The 15,524-nt window shown below is 46.1% G+C and overlaps 1 pseudogene; it reads right to left on the reverse strand.

Moving 5' to 3' along the window:
* The window catches only part of LOC105092499 (E3 ubiquitin-protein ligase RBBP6-like), a 48,809-nt pseudogene extending 34,378 nt beyond the window's left edge, over nucleotides 1-14,431 (reverse strand).
* Between the last annotated feature and the right edge of the window lie 1,093 nt (nucleotides 14,432-15,524).

Genomic DNA, 15,524 nt, shown 5'->3' on the forward strand with positions numbered 1-15,524 from the left:
TCCGTTCTTTAATGCGGAATGAGAAGCTGAAGATATTTTGGAAGCGATGATGACAGAACCCTCCCAGGTAGTGATTACTCTCCCCCGCTGTCTTGTATAGTTGTCTCACACACCTATTCTGACATCATCTTGGTTTTTTTTTTTTTTTAGAAGCTCCCTTTTATTGAGCATTTCCAAAGCGTTCACCTTAGCTTCCACAAAACTGACTTTTCTTTTTTGTACTCATACCTAATTAGTTTTTGTAGTATTTAGTTATGAATTAACAGTGAAGGCATACATAGATTTGGGAACAAACAAAAGTGACTCCTTCTAAGCATCTTACTCAACTTGATGGAGGAGGGTCTTGGAGTGTGGGAGAGTGGGCCGTGCTCATCACGTGGTTGCTTTTACAGAAAGACTAAGAGCATTGAATGATTTGGTAAGCCTGTTAGGAAAAGACTAAGTGAGCTGCGTCTGGGTATCTTGAAGATCTTTTTGTATTAGCACAAATAGTTCCACATCGCCCTTCTTCTATATTGCATGGTATCCATTGTACCATATGTCTTAACCCTTATGTTTCTTACTGGTAGCCATAGAAGTTTTTTCTGTTTTTCGCCTGTTCATTTTGCTTTTTTACTCAAAATGCTCCCATGAGCTTCCTAACTCATACTCCTTGCCGTACTTTAACCAGAATATCCACAGGATACATATCTTACTTTGGAATTGTTGAGTCAAAGAACAGATAGATGTATGTGAAATTTTTATTGCTATTGCAAATTGTTCTCCAAAATTGTTGCACTAATTTAAAAGTGTGTATTTAAAAACGTGTATTGCGTGTCCACTATTACCAAACTTCTTCATCTTTACCAGTCTGGTAGGTAAAAAGTGTTGTCTAATTGTTGTTTTTATTTTAATTTCTTTAATTTTGAGTGAGCTTTAGCATTTTTCATGTGTTCAATGAGTATTGGGACTTATTTTTCTATGAACAGCGGGTTCATATCCTTTGCTTTGCTTGTCTTTTAAAACAAACTTGTGGAACTCTATTTAAGTTAGCAATATTTGCCCTTTGCTTTTCTGTGTGTGACATAAATTCACAATGAGGCTACGATGGCTGAGTGTTCATCAAAGACGTGTGCTCTCTCTCTTCTGATGTGTGAAGCTGCTCCTGGGAAGAGGTTGTCAGCTAGATGCTCCGTTTTCTGGCCCCTTTTAGGGTGGGTGGGGCCATGTGACTGAGCTCTAGCCAATGGGCTTCCAGCAGGGATGATCTGTGCTACTGGGGGCCCAGCCTATGAAAATTTCCCACCAGCCCTCTGCCTTGATGGCATCAAAGCTGGTAAGACCCCTGTCAGCCTGGTCTCTGGATGATTTGGAGGAGGGCAGCTGCCCTGTTCTGTGCCATTCATTGAAACCACTGAGCTTGAGCCCTTATGCATTTGAGGGTCTATCTTTTTTTAGAAAATAGTAGTAGTTAACCTCTGCCAACTGGTACACAAAATACCTAGCAAGTAGCCGATTCTAACTTAGGTATTAAATATGTATAGTGTTTGCTTTTTGACCTTTTCTGTGTTATTTATTTTTTAACCAAACAGATTTATAATTTTTCTTACATGGCATTTTTTTAAATTGACTATTGGCTTTTGTGTTACCTGAAGAGAATCTCCTTACTCCAAGATTATTTTGAAAGTCACATCTGTATCTTTCTAGAACTTTAAAAATTTACATTTTTTTGTTGAAATCTTGCTCCATCTGTAATTTATTTCAACCTAAAGTATTAAGTCTCCAGTTTATCGCCTCTACCCCGTGATTAGGCCATTGTTCCCAACCCATTAGTCTGATTTAATTTTTAATACTGATTTGAATTGCATTTTATTTATACCAAATTCTGATATGCATTTGGGTTTATATATGGACTCTCTTCTGTTCAGTGGATTTGTCTATTAATGCACTGTCCCAAAGTGTATTACTTACTGTAGACTGACAATGAGTACTTTTAATTATCTAGTAAGGAAGTCTATCTTCATTTTCCTCCATCATTTCCCTGACTATCCTCATATATTTGTTTTGCAGATAAACTTTTGAGTAAGTTTGTCTTGTCAAAAGAAATTATATTGATACTTTGACTGGCATTGCTTTAAATGAGGAAACTGAAATTTTTACTACACTGAAAATTTGTATTCAAGAATATATACCTTTTAATTTATGCAAATATTATTAAAATTCCTCAGTGAGAGGTTAAAGCTTTTTTTCATCTAGTTTCTACACAGTTCATGTGAAATTTATTCTCAGGTATTTTATTGTGCTTTTTCTTGTTATAAAAGGAATCTTTTCTTCCAGTATATTCTCTAGCTGTCTTTTGTATAAGAAGAAACCACCCAGCTCAGTTCTCTTCTTATTTCTAAAGTTTTCCCATTGATTTGGATATATAATCATACCATCTGCAAGTCATATTACATCTACTTCCTTATTTCTAATGTATTTATGTCTTATTTTTCTCTTTATCTAGTTGCACTGGCTTGTACTTGAGGAATGATGTTCCACAATGATGTTGGTGGCAGGAATCTACCAACCAATAGGAGGGAGTCTTTTATCCTCTATTGGCTGCCATCAAACCCTCTCGGAGGAAGTTGGGGAGTTTGCTAGGGGAGGCCTCTGGGGACAGGCAGGCCTGCTGGAAAGGCCCTCCCTGGCCATGCCCTGTACCACAGTAACCCCGGTCGCCTCAGCTCCCTAACCTCCCCCTTCTCCACCCCTCATAGCACTGATCCCACGGCATAGGATACACTCACTATCTGTCTCCTCTTTCCAGGGCAGAAGCAGGTCTTTCTGTTCTCCTCCTGCCTCGTGCCCTGCCTGTTACATGGGAAACACATAAGCAGTACGTGGGCAGTGAAATGACACGATGGCAGATAGCTGCGGGCTGTCTCCTGTAAAATGTGTCCTTCCTAACAACCACCTCTCCTGTTTTTACAGTCCTTTCTAGGAACAAAGCCCTCATATTCATTATCTTGCTTTACCCTCTCATTGAAAACCCTGCCCCATTTTTTCTTCTTAATCCTTTTTTTGCAGATATGGGAAAAGAGGCTCAGAGAGGTTAAGCAACTGGCTCAAGGTTGCTCAGCTAAAAAGTGGCAGAGCAGGATTCCGTTGTAGCCTTCTAGTTCTTTCCGTTGAGCTGTGCTGCTACTTAGCTGGCCATCCCTTGGAAAGCAGCTCTGGAGATTTTCCGTCTTGATAATGAAATGTGACTGAAAAAAGCTGTCCCTTGGAAGAGAGTGACTGAGGGAAGTTGGGCCCCCAAGAAGATGCTGTTGATTTTGCCCCTGCCAGCAAAGGGTAGGTTTGTGGAGGGGGTCTGGGAAGGTGGGCTAGGGCTGGGGGTGGGGGGTGTGAGGGGTGGCAGCCTGGACAATTCTCAACTCGTTATCCAGATGAACAGTCCTGAGCTGCTGAGTCTTGGAGCCCGGACAGTGATGCTACGTTGGCCCCTGGGTTGGTGGTTCTGTGGAGAGTAATGCAGACCTCTGGGCATGGGCCACCCGCCCTCCCTGCACACACAGTCCTGTTGTGGCCACTTTGGGATGGTTCGGAGGAGAGAAAAAGCACACCCAGTCCTTACCCTCAGGGGCCCACGTTCTGAAGGGAGAGAAATAATGTAGCACCTACTGTGTGCCTTTGGCCACCTCACATGCATCATATTTCCTTTAGTCGTCATCACAGCTCAAGAGTGAGCTGTGAAGATGTCCAGAAGCAGTCTCAGAGAGTGAGGGTTACCAGGTGCCCGGCTCACCTGTGTCAGGGCTGGAATTCCAGCCCTGGGTCGGCCATGACCATGCTCTCTGGTTGCTCCCCGCTGCCCTCCCTTGGGAACGTGTAGTCTCACGCAGACAGAGCAACCCAGGGTAGCAGCGCTGGGTCCCAGCAGGGGACAGGATCTGGGAGGCTGCCTGGAAGGCAAGTTGGAGGGGTGTGCGGGACCCAGGGAAGGCAGAAGTGGGCTCTGAATGGGATGGGTAAACAGTGTGGTCTGGCGGTAAGCAGAGCCCCAGGGATCAAACCCAGGCTCCGTGTGAGAGGGTGACTTCTAAGTCAGCAATCCTGAAGGCCACGTTCCCTGAACATGGAGCTTGACGAAAATGGTGATAAAGTGTAGCTATTTTTTCATCCCCTCCCTGAGCCCAGACTGGCTTCTGATCCCACGAGGCCTTTCAATCAACCACTCACTGCCCCCAACACCTGCCCCATACCTTCCCCCTCGCCCCCAACACACACACCACGAAGGGGTCCTCGGAGGCCTGGAAGCCTTCCAGGCTGTCTATGGAGAAGGAATTGCTAATGTGGGCATTTGGGCAGTGGACAAGCTGGTAGGAGGGTCTCCTGGCACCCCTTCCTGTCTGGGGGACCCCTTCTGCCTGCCCCACAAGGGGGTCCACAGGCTCAGGAAGCTGGGGAGCTCAGTGGACAACTTCCTTCCCTGCCACGATGCTGCCTCAGAGACAGCGCCGCTGGTGACTTTTTCCTTCGCTGGCCCTGGTACCAGGCCTTCTGGTGTCATGGACTCCCCTCTAACCCAGCAAAGTGGAGCAGCGATTCCGAGTGAGCGGTGGCCCGCCATTGGGCGACTCGATTTCACTATCAAGGTGGAAAATCTCCAGGGGTTATTATTTTTCCGAGGGCTGGTCACCTCCCACCCCTGTCTCCGTTAGTGTCTCCTTAAAACGCAATCCAATATCCTGGTGAAGATCACTTTGAAACCAAATCTGGTGTCCCCTGCCTTGCCTTAATCCCAGTAAGCCTCCTGCCCGTCGCTGAGAGCTGACCCAGCACTGGCCCCTGTGGCTTGATCCTAAAATGACTTGGCTTGGGAGGTGGCGTGGGATGAAAACGGAAGCTCACACTTACCAGCTGGACAAAGCGGGACAAAATCTGAGGCCACTGCTCTTGGAAATTTGGTCCCCCTCAAACTGTAGGTTAACACAGGATCTCCAAACACCTACCCCTCATCAGGCTCAAAGAACCCCTAGTCAAGGATAATAGTGACATGGAAGGGTCCTGCCAGATTGGAAGATGGGGTTCTAGGCTATAAAACAGAACTGCGGGAACCAGTTCCCCTTAAACTTTTCTGAAGCCAGGGGCATCATTGCTTCCTAATCCCTGTCTGTTTTATCCCCAACTCCTCAATCTGCCCCAAAGAACAAGAACATCAGATTAGCACTATGAAGACCTATCATGTTTCCCATCAAGACATGCGTCCTCTCTCTCCTCCCTTCACATCCATTCTGCTCACAGAAGCCCGTCCTCCCTGCTTCTGCCCCAAGACTGCAATTGGATCCATTCCTCTAGGCTAAACCCAACGTCTGCCTCTCCCCTCGGTCTCCCTGGGTACACAGCTCCTTCTGTCCTCAGAATGCAGGAGACATTTAGAACAGGGCTCAACACTCTTTTCCTGCTACTGTCACTCTTTTTGTTCCTTGTTCTGTGGGCAGCAAGCCCTCCTATCCAGCTAGATTACAAATTCCCCAAGGACCTGTGTTCTCCTCCTCCGTTACCCTCCTGTGCCTACCACAGGCTCGACACACAGTAGGCCCTCAGGAAATATTGACTATTCAATTTTGGTTTCCCATCTCAAGGAATCATTCTTAGTTGCTTAAAAAAAAAAAAAAACAACAAAACCCAGAGTGGGGAGGGTATAGCTCAGTGGTAGAGCATGTGCTTAGCATGCACAAGGTCCTGGGTTCAATCCTGAGTACTTCCATTAAAATAAGTAAATAAATAAACCTAATTACCCCCCTAAACAAACAAACAAGCACATAAAACTAAAAACAAAAGAAAACAAAAAGCAAAAAACCTCAAAGAAGGCAAAGCACAAGAAATGTAATCAGAACATGTTTGAGTATTTTTCACAAGATGTTCTGCGAATGCCTGCCTCTGTGTGTGGGGGCATGCCTGCCCTCATAGAGGTACATGTGGTACTTTGGATCCAAGGCAAGATTAAGCTCATTAAGAAGATGCTTGCTGACCGCTTGCATATGGGGGCATCGTCACAGTCCTAAAATTGTCCTGATTTGAGATGCTGTCTTCTTTGCACATTGTAACAAGCCCACAGTAACGACAGGGAGCTGAGGCTGGAATGCCTAATGACCTGTGGATTAAGAGACGATGTGATAGCATCTTGCAGATTGTAATTAACACACGGCCTCTATTATGTCCAATCAGAGCTGCGTCTTCTTGCTGACAAGTAATTCCCCCAAATAATCACTTGTCTTTCAGCATCTTGACTCGAGGACTAATTGTGAAGAGCTCCTGCCTAGAAAGGCCACTGGAGCAATTTGGGGACAATTACACGGGGACCAGTGGCTGCCGGGCACAATTACCTGGACTTGCTTACATGGTGAGTGAGACCAAGCAGGGGGAACAAGGCCCTGGCCGGGCACCCAGACAGCGCCTGCCCTTGGCTGCTGGCTTCCCAATGGGTTTTCTGTGACCCTGACGTAGAAGAGTAAAGCCCTCATCAGGAGTACTTGAAAGGACTTCAGTCATTTTCTTCCTTAAATGATACTAGTCATGATTATCTGTAGAAAAATTAGAAAATATAGATAAATAACAGAACCACTACCAACATCTTGGTTAGTATAATCACTGTCGTCACTGATACCACCAACACTCCTTTTTCCAAAATGTCCAGCAGCTGCCTACCATCAATCAAATGTCAATGAAGTATTCTTGTTTCCCTTTTCATGATCCGTCATCATCATCTTCACCACAATTGTTACCATTTAGGAGCGTACACTCCATTACACGTACTTTGTGAGGCACCTTAAATATTTTGTTTCTAGTTCTAATAAAAATCTTGCAAGGTGGGTGGTTATAGTCCCATTTTATAGATGGGAAAACTGAGACCCGCATCTGTCCCAGATCACACAAAGCTAATTATTATTAGAGGTGAAATTTCAATTCAGGTCTGTGTGTCCAAAATCTGTGCTTCCATGCCTGTTTCTGTTGCCAGCTTTATGGAGGGAGGATGACCCTTTGGCTTCTTGCCGCTACTAATAGTTGTTTTGAGAGTTGAGTAGGATACTGCATGTGAAAGCTTCGCAAACTGTAAAGTCTTGAATAGATTCAGGGCTTGTTAGGCAGTGCCTGGCATCCACCTGGGTACCATGCCCAGCTGCCAAGTAAATGAGCAATATTCAGGGAATGCTGTTTCATTGGGTCTCATTGAGAAGCTGAGCCTGGGAAGGTTTGTGCAGTTTTCCTCTGGGGAAGAGGAAGAAAGGGAGAGGAGCAAAGCTGGGTACATGGTGTGGACATCACAAGTTGAGAGTAAAGAGAATGACTCCACCAAGTGGAGTAGAGACTGACTGTCAGGCAGTGGGGATACCCTGCCCATCAGTCACCCCAAAGAAATATGGATTCAGAATCAAAACAGTGTGCTTAACAAGCAACTGCGGCCTCCACACAAGTTCTCTTGTCCCTCTTCCATCCAGGTTGTCAACTTCTTATATCAAAATCCTAGAGCCACTGTGGATGCTGGGGACAAGGAGAGCCTACGTTTGAGGATGTGGGGTGAGCAGAGTTAAGTGTCTGAGTATGAGAGGTGGACCAGAGCCAGACTTGAAACGATGTGCTCTCTGCTTCTGCAGTTGGCCTCACCCACCTTTCTCTCTGCTTCTGCCTCTGCCATCCTCACTTCCTCTCTCACTTTCCTTTCATTCTGCCCCTTGACTTTAGGAGATATATGGAAGTCAAAAGCTTTGTCTCTCTTGTGTGTATATAAGTGTTGGAATCAGGAATCGGTTCTCATGTTAAAAGGCAGAGGTAAAGAGGCCTTGACATCCTAAATGTCTACACAGGATGCCAGCCAAGTGTCCTGCCAGGCTTGGACACCGAACTCTGCTCCCATGTTGGAGGTCCTGATGGCATCTCGAGAAATTAATTGAAGTTCTGTTGGGCAACTCTCCTCCAGGGCACCTCTCCAGCCTCCTGTGGCTTCTGCATTTGTCTTGGAAGATCACCAAGCTAGGAGTGGAGTTTGACCAAAAGTAGGTGGAATTGACTCATAAGAGCCAACTCAGGCAGTTGCTACCATCCAAAAAAGAAAAGAGAAGGTGGATGGGGAGAAAAATTGGGCAGCATCAATAAAGATGCTACTTTGCTGGGAAGAACTTACAGCCACAACCTGGGAGGGAGCAAGGCTGGATATGTGCAGCCGCACATATCCTCCAGCTGGGGTCAGGGCAAAACACAGAACCTGAACTTGGCCTCTACCTCCGTGCACTGTGAAGCAGAATCCTCCCTGGTCCCGACTCTGTGCCACCTGGATCTGTCCTGGCATGCTGCTGACATAATGGGAGACTGTTCCACTGACCAGGCATATTGCCGTTGGCTGCTTGACCCTGTGGTCAGTGAACTGGGAGAAGTAAGGAGCCAATGATGGCTCTCTGCACACGGCTGTGTGGTGACACCCTTAGAGAGGACACCAGTGGCCATGAACTTCCTTTCTTGGTGCTGTGTTCCGTGCATCAAAGACAACTTCTCCCTTCATTCTTGACATTGTTGCGGGGATTCACAGAAAAGGGGATGTTGGTGTGCCATTTGCTCTGGGGAGGTTTTTAGAAGGAAAGAGTGATTGATGTGAGGGAGGATGGATAATGGGTGGAGGAGATTTTCTCCATGGAGAGGAATGAATGAATGTTTAGGAAATTAAGCTACTGAGTTGCAGCATTGAATATATACTTGGATAATTTAAGCTGAAAAATCACATAGGACTGAAAAAATGGGCACAGACATATAATCGAATTGGAGTTCAGCACCAGGGATCTGCCAACTATTAACCACTGTCGATTAGTGGACTTGATGCTGATGCCGTCCCTCCCCGACGGGCTGTGGAGTCTGCAGGGATTTCCAGGGGAAGAGAGGAGAGCTGTCCTCAGCGTCTCCCTGCTGTTCTAAGGCCCGTTGCTCCTCTACTTTGTCCTGACCTGCAACCAGCTCATCACAGGGCAGCCAGAGAGAGTTATTCTGGTCAAGGTGAGACTTGGCCCCTGGAATGTGGCGTCCAAAGTCATCATATCCCAGCTGAATTCTCCACCTAAAGATAGAGAGGGTGGCCTTGAGAGGGTGTCGTGAGCCTCCCTAATACCCTGCTTAGATGGGCTCACGTGAGGTGAAACTCAGAAGTGACACACTTAAATAACAGAATCTCCAGGGATTCAGTCCTGGAACCCAATCAAGTTCTGGCATTCCGTTGGCCCAGCGCTGACCTGGTTCTGGTGCCCTCGTGGGTCTCCACTCTGGAGTGAGACTTGAGGACCCATTTCTTTGAGTCTCTGACTCAAGGAGTCCCTCACTTTTGATCCTGTTCCGTCAGTCTCTGGGTCCATCAAGTTCTACCTGCTTCTTAGCTGTGTTCCATCCCCCTTTCATGAGGCAGGAACCGCTCTCTCCTTGCCTCCCTTGTTTCAGTCTGTCAAAACATTTGATGAGGCTCTAGAAACCAAGTTTTATGAAAGATGTCTGAAGGATGATGGGATGTTCCAGCTGAAGAAGAGGAGATGCCAGAACGGACCATCACCACTCTCTTCAGCCCACTGCGAGGTGGTGTGTGTATCAGGAAGGGCAATCAGATCTTGGGTGGCTCAAGAAATAGAGCTAAGATCCATGGGTGGGAACTGGAGGGGACAAGTTCTAGGTCAGAATAAGGAAGTTAGCAGCTGCAGCAGTTAGGAGCTGAGCTGCCAGTCAAGCAGCCGGTACTGGAGGAGGCTTGTCTATTATTTACATTATCATTATCTTCATCGTCTGCATCATCATCACCGTTTACTGAACATTGATGGGCACCATGCCCACCCCTTTGCTAAGCACTTCACCTTCATGATCTCAGTTAGTACCGCTTCTGCTTACTGTCACTTGTTCTCTCTCTACCCTCCAGCGCCTCTGGCTTGTGATCTTGGGGCAGTCTGGAGCTTGGAACGAGGAATCTTGACAAGGCTGGGGAGTCTGGGGTGAGGGTGGTCCTGCTAGGGAGATGCCTACAGGACTGTAGGGCTTAGGAAACAAAGTGCTTGCCTGATGCAAAAATAGACTTCACCCTTCTCTATCTGACAACCAGGCCTTGTCCTTAGTGGAGTAAGCAGATAAATGTGTCATTTGACCCAGCCTTCCCTTTCTGAGCCCTGGACCCCACATGCTGTCCATGAGTTACACCATCAGCACTCCCCTTTGCAGCATCCTTCACCCCAACCTGCATGGAAAGCTGCATATAGAAATGAGTTACGCACCAGATTCTGTGTAATTTTAAGATTTTGGTTTCCTCTTCCAGGGCAATTTTTTTTCCTACCAGGCTGATTTTTTCATAATACAATGAAAGTCTTTGTTCTATTAGTATTGAAGGAATGTTATGGTTCTGAGAGCAAGTGGGAGTATTCCAGGGGGCTTGGCAGGGGACTTGGTTCCCTTCAAACCATGCTACATGGATAAGTGCCTGGACAGACAGGATGGAAAGAAGGAAGAATGGGGAGTTATTATTTAATGGGCACAGGGCTCCAGTGTGTGACGATGAAAGAATTCTGGAGATGGATAGGAGTGATTGTTGCACGATGTTGTGAATGGACTTAATGCCGCTGACGTGTACATTTAAAGATGGTTAAAATGGTAAAAGAAAAGAAATGGTGACTTGGCATAACATTTGGAGACATGGAGGTGGGCAGCAGAAGAAACAATGAAAAGAGTGCCGAAGGACTGTCCCTTTGTCAAACTCCGGTCTGTTGCCAGAGAGGATGCAAAATGGTACAATCCTGATGGGGAGCAGTTGGCAACATCGATCAGAATCACAGATGCTCATGCCTTTTGAGTCGATGATCTCACTATTTATTCTGTTCATTCTCAGAGTGTGCCTGTTCTTGTACAAAATGACGATGGATGAGGGTCTTCACTGCAGCAGTGTCAGGAGTAATGGAAGGTCGGCATTGGGAACAGCCCAAGAGTCCACTCAGAGGGGGCTGGTTAAAAGATCTAGGATAGAACCACACCATGGAATACGATGTAGTTGTGAGAGATTTATTGTAAGGTAAAGACATCAGGGAATAGAATAGTGTAAATAGAATTCTACCTTTGCATAGGAGAAGGGGAAGTACCTGAATACATGCGTATTCTATGTGCATAAAGGAGTGCTGGAGGATACAGGAGAAGCTAAAGAAAGTGGTTGCCTGAAGGGGCAGCAGTGAGGAAGGGAGGACAGACACAGAGATGGGGCTAGACTCTCATGGTGTGTTTTTATATTGCTTTGATTTTTTTTAAATTGCATGAATAAATTACCTAGTTAGATTTTCTGGAAAAAAAAAAGAGAAGAAAGAATGAATAGGAAATCCCTTTGCAAACTCTAAAACACTCTGCAGATATCAGGAATTAATCATGAGAAAACAATTATGATAATAATAATACTTTTAACACCTACCAATTCTCAAAGTGTTTACTACCTGCTGTGCTAAATACTTGACATCTACAGTCTTCTTTGTTCCCTGCACAAGGATCTTGATTTTTACAGGCGAGAAAACTGGCATTCATTAGCTGGTCCAAGGCCACACTTCCAGGAAGGCACAGAGCTGGGGTTTGAACCCAGATCCGTGTGCTGCCACATGCTGCCCTTGACTGTGCGGTGCTGCCCATCACACCACGGCCCCGTGGTAGCTGTTCTTGCACGGCAGCTTGCTTTATCTTCTACACCGCCAGCGCTTCCCCTGGCATCCACTCTCCTTTCCAAGGGAAACTCTGAGTCTCCTATGCCATTCTTGGAAAAACCAAACACCTTGACACCGCCGGTCGGCCCCCGGCCGTGCGGTCATCCTGTCCTCAAGAGGTATTTTTGGTCGCAATTTTCCTGCAATATCCGGAAAAGTGCCATGATTAGGCACAGCGGTTCTTTGCGGTTGCTCCTCACCTTCCTGAAATATCCATCCAGGATCATGCTGGCTCCGCAGCCTTGGATGGAGCCCAGAAGAAGGTTTTTATGGAACACGTCTTTAAACTGGTTAACGATTTAGGAATGACTTGGCAATGAAGGCATTATGCACACGTACGCACAACAAAACCTTTTCCTGTATTCAGACAACCTTGGAGCCGTGCACTTAAACCTGCAAATAGGGCCGGGGTAATTACATGGTCCCAGAGGACACCCAACAGTCAAATGAAAATTTGGTTGTAAAAATAATTAGATCACAGGATATTTAAAAATAGGGTCCAGAGGTAGAGCTGTGGGCTCCATCCTGAAAAGACTTCACGGAAGGGACCCCAAGTCAAGAGTAAGCTGAGATGTAAATAGTGCTGGTATTTGGCAGATGGAATTTCCGAGCTACATTTCCCAGGGCACATGTCTGCTGCTGGTGGGATTGCCAGATGGAAGGAGAAGCCTTTTCAAAAGATTCCACTGGGGAAGTTCACAGCCTGTGAGTGCCCAGTGTGTTTCCATAAATGGAGCCCAAACTACCCTTTCCCTAGCACCATGCCTGAGGACCTGTCTCTACCACAACAGTTTATACATTTTTTAAGTTAATGGTGCTCTGTGCCCAGAGAGTGAGGCAACTGACGTGCAAGTGCTTCCCTGGAGGGGTGAGTTAGGGGATGTCTAGTGGAAACTGAAGGTCCAGTTTGTTTCAGAAGAAATGGCCTTATTGTGTTCTGTTTTCCCTGTCTCAGCTGATTTCCCACACCAGCCTAGCGCATCTGGGTGTCACATTGGGGTTGGGAGAGGAGAAGGTAGTGTTTTGTTTGTTTCTTGCCATAACTGTCAGCCATGGTATCTCAGAATGCCATCTCACCCCAAGCCATCTCTTCTACCCAGGTTCTGAGCATGAGCTGACAATTCAAGTCTCCCCAGCTAACCCAGAGTTTCTAGACCATTCCCTGGTGAAATTTGTTGGCGGGGACCTGGCTTTTCCTCTCAGTGGTGGACATGCTGGAAACCCATGATGTTTTTTCCAAAGATGTCTAAGGTGGCTCATGCTAGAGTGGGGTCCGAGAGCTCTGATACACAAGTGCCTGCAAGCAGGCGCTCTGTCCGGCCGTGTCGGCGGGGATTTCCACCAGAGGCTTTGGAAGCACTGACTTCTGTGCAGCTCTCAGATGCACCAGCCCTGGCTGGTGAATTGGTGACATTTGGTAATGGTTGCTCCCATTAGCCTGTGTCTTTTCCAAGCAACTTTCAGCAACCCCTCAGTGAGATGCTGCTCCTGCGATTTTGTGGATTTTGTGACCCCTGCTTCCTGGCAGCATTTTTGGTTTTTTAATTGAACTATAGTTGATTTATATTGTGTTATTTCCAGGTGTACAGCATAGTGACTCAGTTATTTTTTTCAGATTATATTCCATGAGAGGTTATTACAAGATATTGAATATAGTGCTGTACGGTAAATCCTTGTTGCTTATCTATTTTATATACAGCAGTGTGACTCTGCTAATCCCATACTCCTAATTTTCCCTCCCCACTACCTTTCCCTTTATTAACCATAAGTTTGTTTTCTATGTAAGTCTGTTTCTGTTTTATATAGTCATTTGTATTATTTTTTTAGATTCTACATGTAAGTGATATATAACATTTGTCTTTCTCTGACTTAACTAAGCATAGTATTCTCTAGATTCATCCAAGTTTCTGCAAATGGCAGTATTTTGTTCTTTTTTAATGGCTGAGTAGTATTCCACTGAATGTGTGTGTGTGTGTGCGCACGCGTGTGTGTGTGTGTATACACACACACACCATATCTTCTTAAGTCAGTTGTCTGTTGATGGTCACTTGGGTTGTTTCCATGTCTCGGCTATTGTAAACATTGCTGCTGTGAACACTGAGGTGTGTGTATCTTTTTCAGTTAGAGTTTTGTTTTTTCAGACTCTATACCCAGGGATGGGATTGCTGGATCATATGGTAGCTCTATTTTTAGTTTTTTAAGGAACCTCCATACCGTTTTCCATGGTGGCTTCACCAGTTTACACTCCTGCCAACAGTGTAGGAGGGTTCCCTTTTCTCCACACCCTCTCCAGCATTTATTATTTGTAGACTTTTTGATGATGGCCACTCCTCATTTTGGCTTTTCTTTTTATTGAGATATAGTTGATGTACAGTATTATGTAAGTTATAGGTGTAAAACATAGTGAATCACAATTTTTAAAGGTTATACTCCACTTGTAGTTATTATAAAATATTGGCTGTATTCCCCGCCTTGTACAATATATCCTTGTACACTGTGGTTTTGATTTGCATTTCCTGGCAGCTCTTTTGAGGAACTTGTTCCCCTGTTCCTAGAGTTGGGAACTCACTGTAGAGACACATTTATACCTGGAGCTTCTTATTCCTGAAGGAAATGTTCTTGGGGTTGCAGAGAGAGTTCACCAGTCGGTGGTTATCACGTCTGATCTCAGGCAGCCCTTGGTAACAGCTGCGGTTCTCCTCCCTGTGTCCCATTGTGGACTAACCAGGTGAACCGAATCCCGTGGATAACTGGGGTGACCTGCTGCTCCCTGAGATGGGCGTGCAAATCATCTCCAGCCTGACCTCCAGGTTACTTTCCGTTGGTGTCAGGTACCGCAGAGTCTTGCTCAGCAAACACAACTGAGGTGTGAGTGCAGACGTCAAGCTGGCTCTAAGAATATATTTATATTTTCACTGTACGGATTAGACCTCACCCATTCTTTTCTTCTGCTGAGGTGGTACAGGTCTCGTATCTCTGCTTTAGGGACGGCAGGGCCTGATGGCAACAGCTCCTTGGGTACAGGAATATTGGTTTCCCATACAGGTTGCCGCTCCCCCATTCACACTCCATCCCCTGAGGCAGGCTTCTCAACACTATTGGCATTGTGGACCAGATCACTCTTTGTTGTTACAGGCTGTTTTGGGCACTGAAGTATGTTTAGCAGCAGTCCTGGGTTCTACCTACTAGATACACCTTCCTACTGGATGTAACAACCAGAAATGTCTCCAGACCTGGCCAGACGTCCCTGGTGAGGGGTAGGGAGTTGAGTGGCAAAATCACCCTGGTTGGAAACTGCTGCTCTAGTGATGCCAACCTGCTTAGAGTTCCCAGCATGTCACTTGGCCTGCATTTGGGTCTTTGCTCATGTTCCTTCCATCAGGGATGTTTCTCTCCTCCCCAGAGGAAAGACACCTGATCTTCTTTCCACTGAAACTCTCTCTCCCAAGAATCCTTCCCTCACCTCCCTGTCCTTACCTTGTTCCCACGGGACCTCTGCACGGCTCCACCATAGTGTTGACCATGTTGGAGTGGTCATCGCTGACACATCTGCTTGAGCTCCCAGGGGTCCAGGACAGGGTCCTGCTCTAGTCTGTATCCCTTGTGGCCAGTGGAGTACCCAGCACATCGTAGGCACCCAACTGAGGGGATGCCATGCAGCCAACAGCAGACTATGAGCTGTGTCCCCTCTTGAGGGTTGGCACACTCTGGCCACTTCAGATGGGTGTACACAAATTAGCCCCAGTCTTTTCAAGTTGATTAAAAATCATGCGGTACTATTTCTTGGGGGCAGGGATAAAGTTCTCC

The sequence above is a fragment of the Camelus dromedarius genome, chromosome 8, assembly GCF_036321535.1.
Source record: "Camelus dromedarius isolate mCamDro1 chromosome 8, mCamDro1.pat, whole genome shotgun sequence".
NCBI classification, from domain to species: Eukaryota; Metazoa; Chordata; class Mammalia; order Artiodactyla; family Camelidae; genus Camelus; species Camelus dromedarius.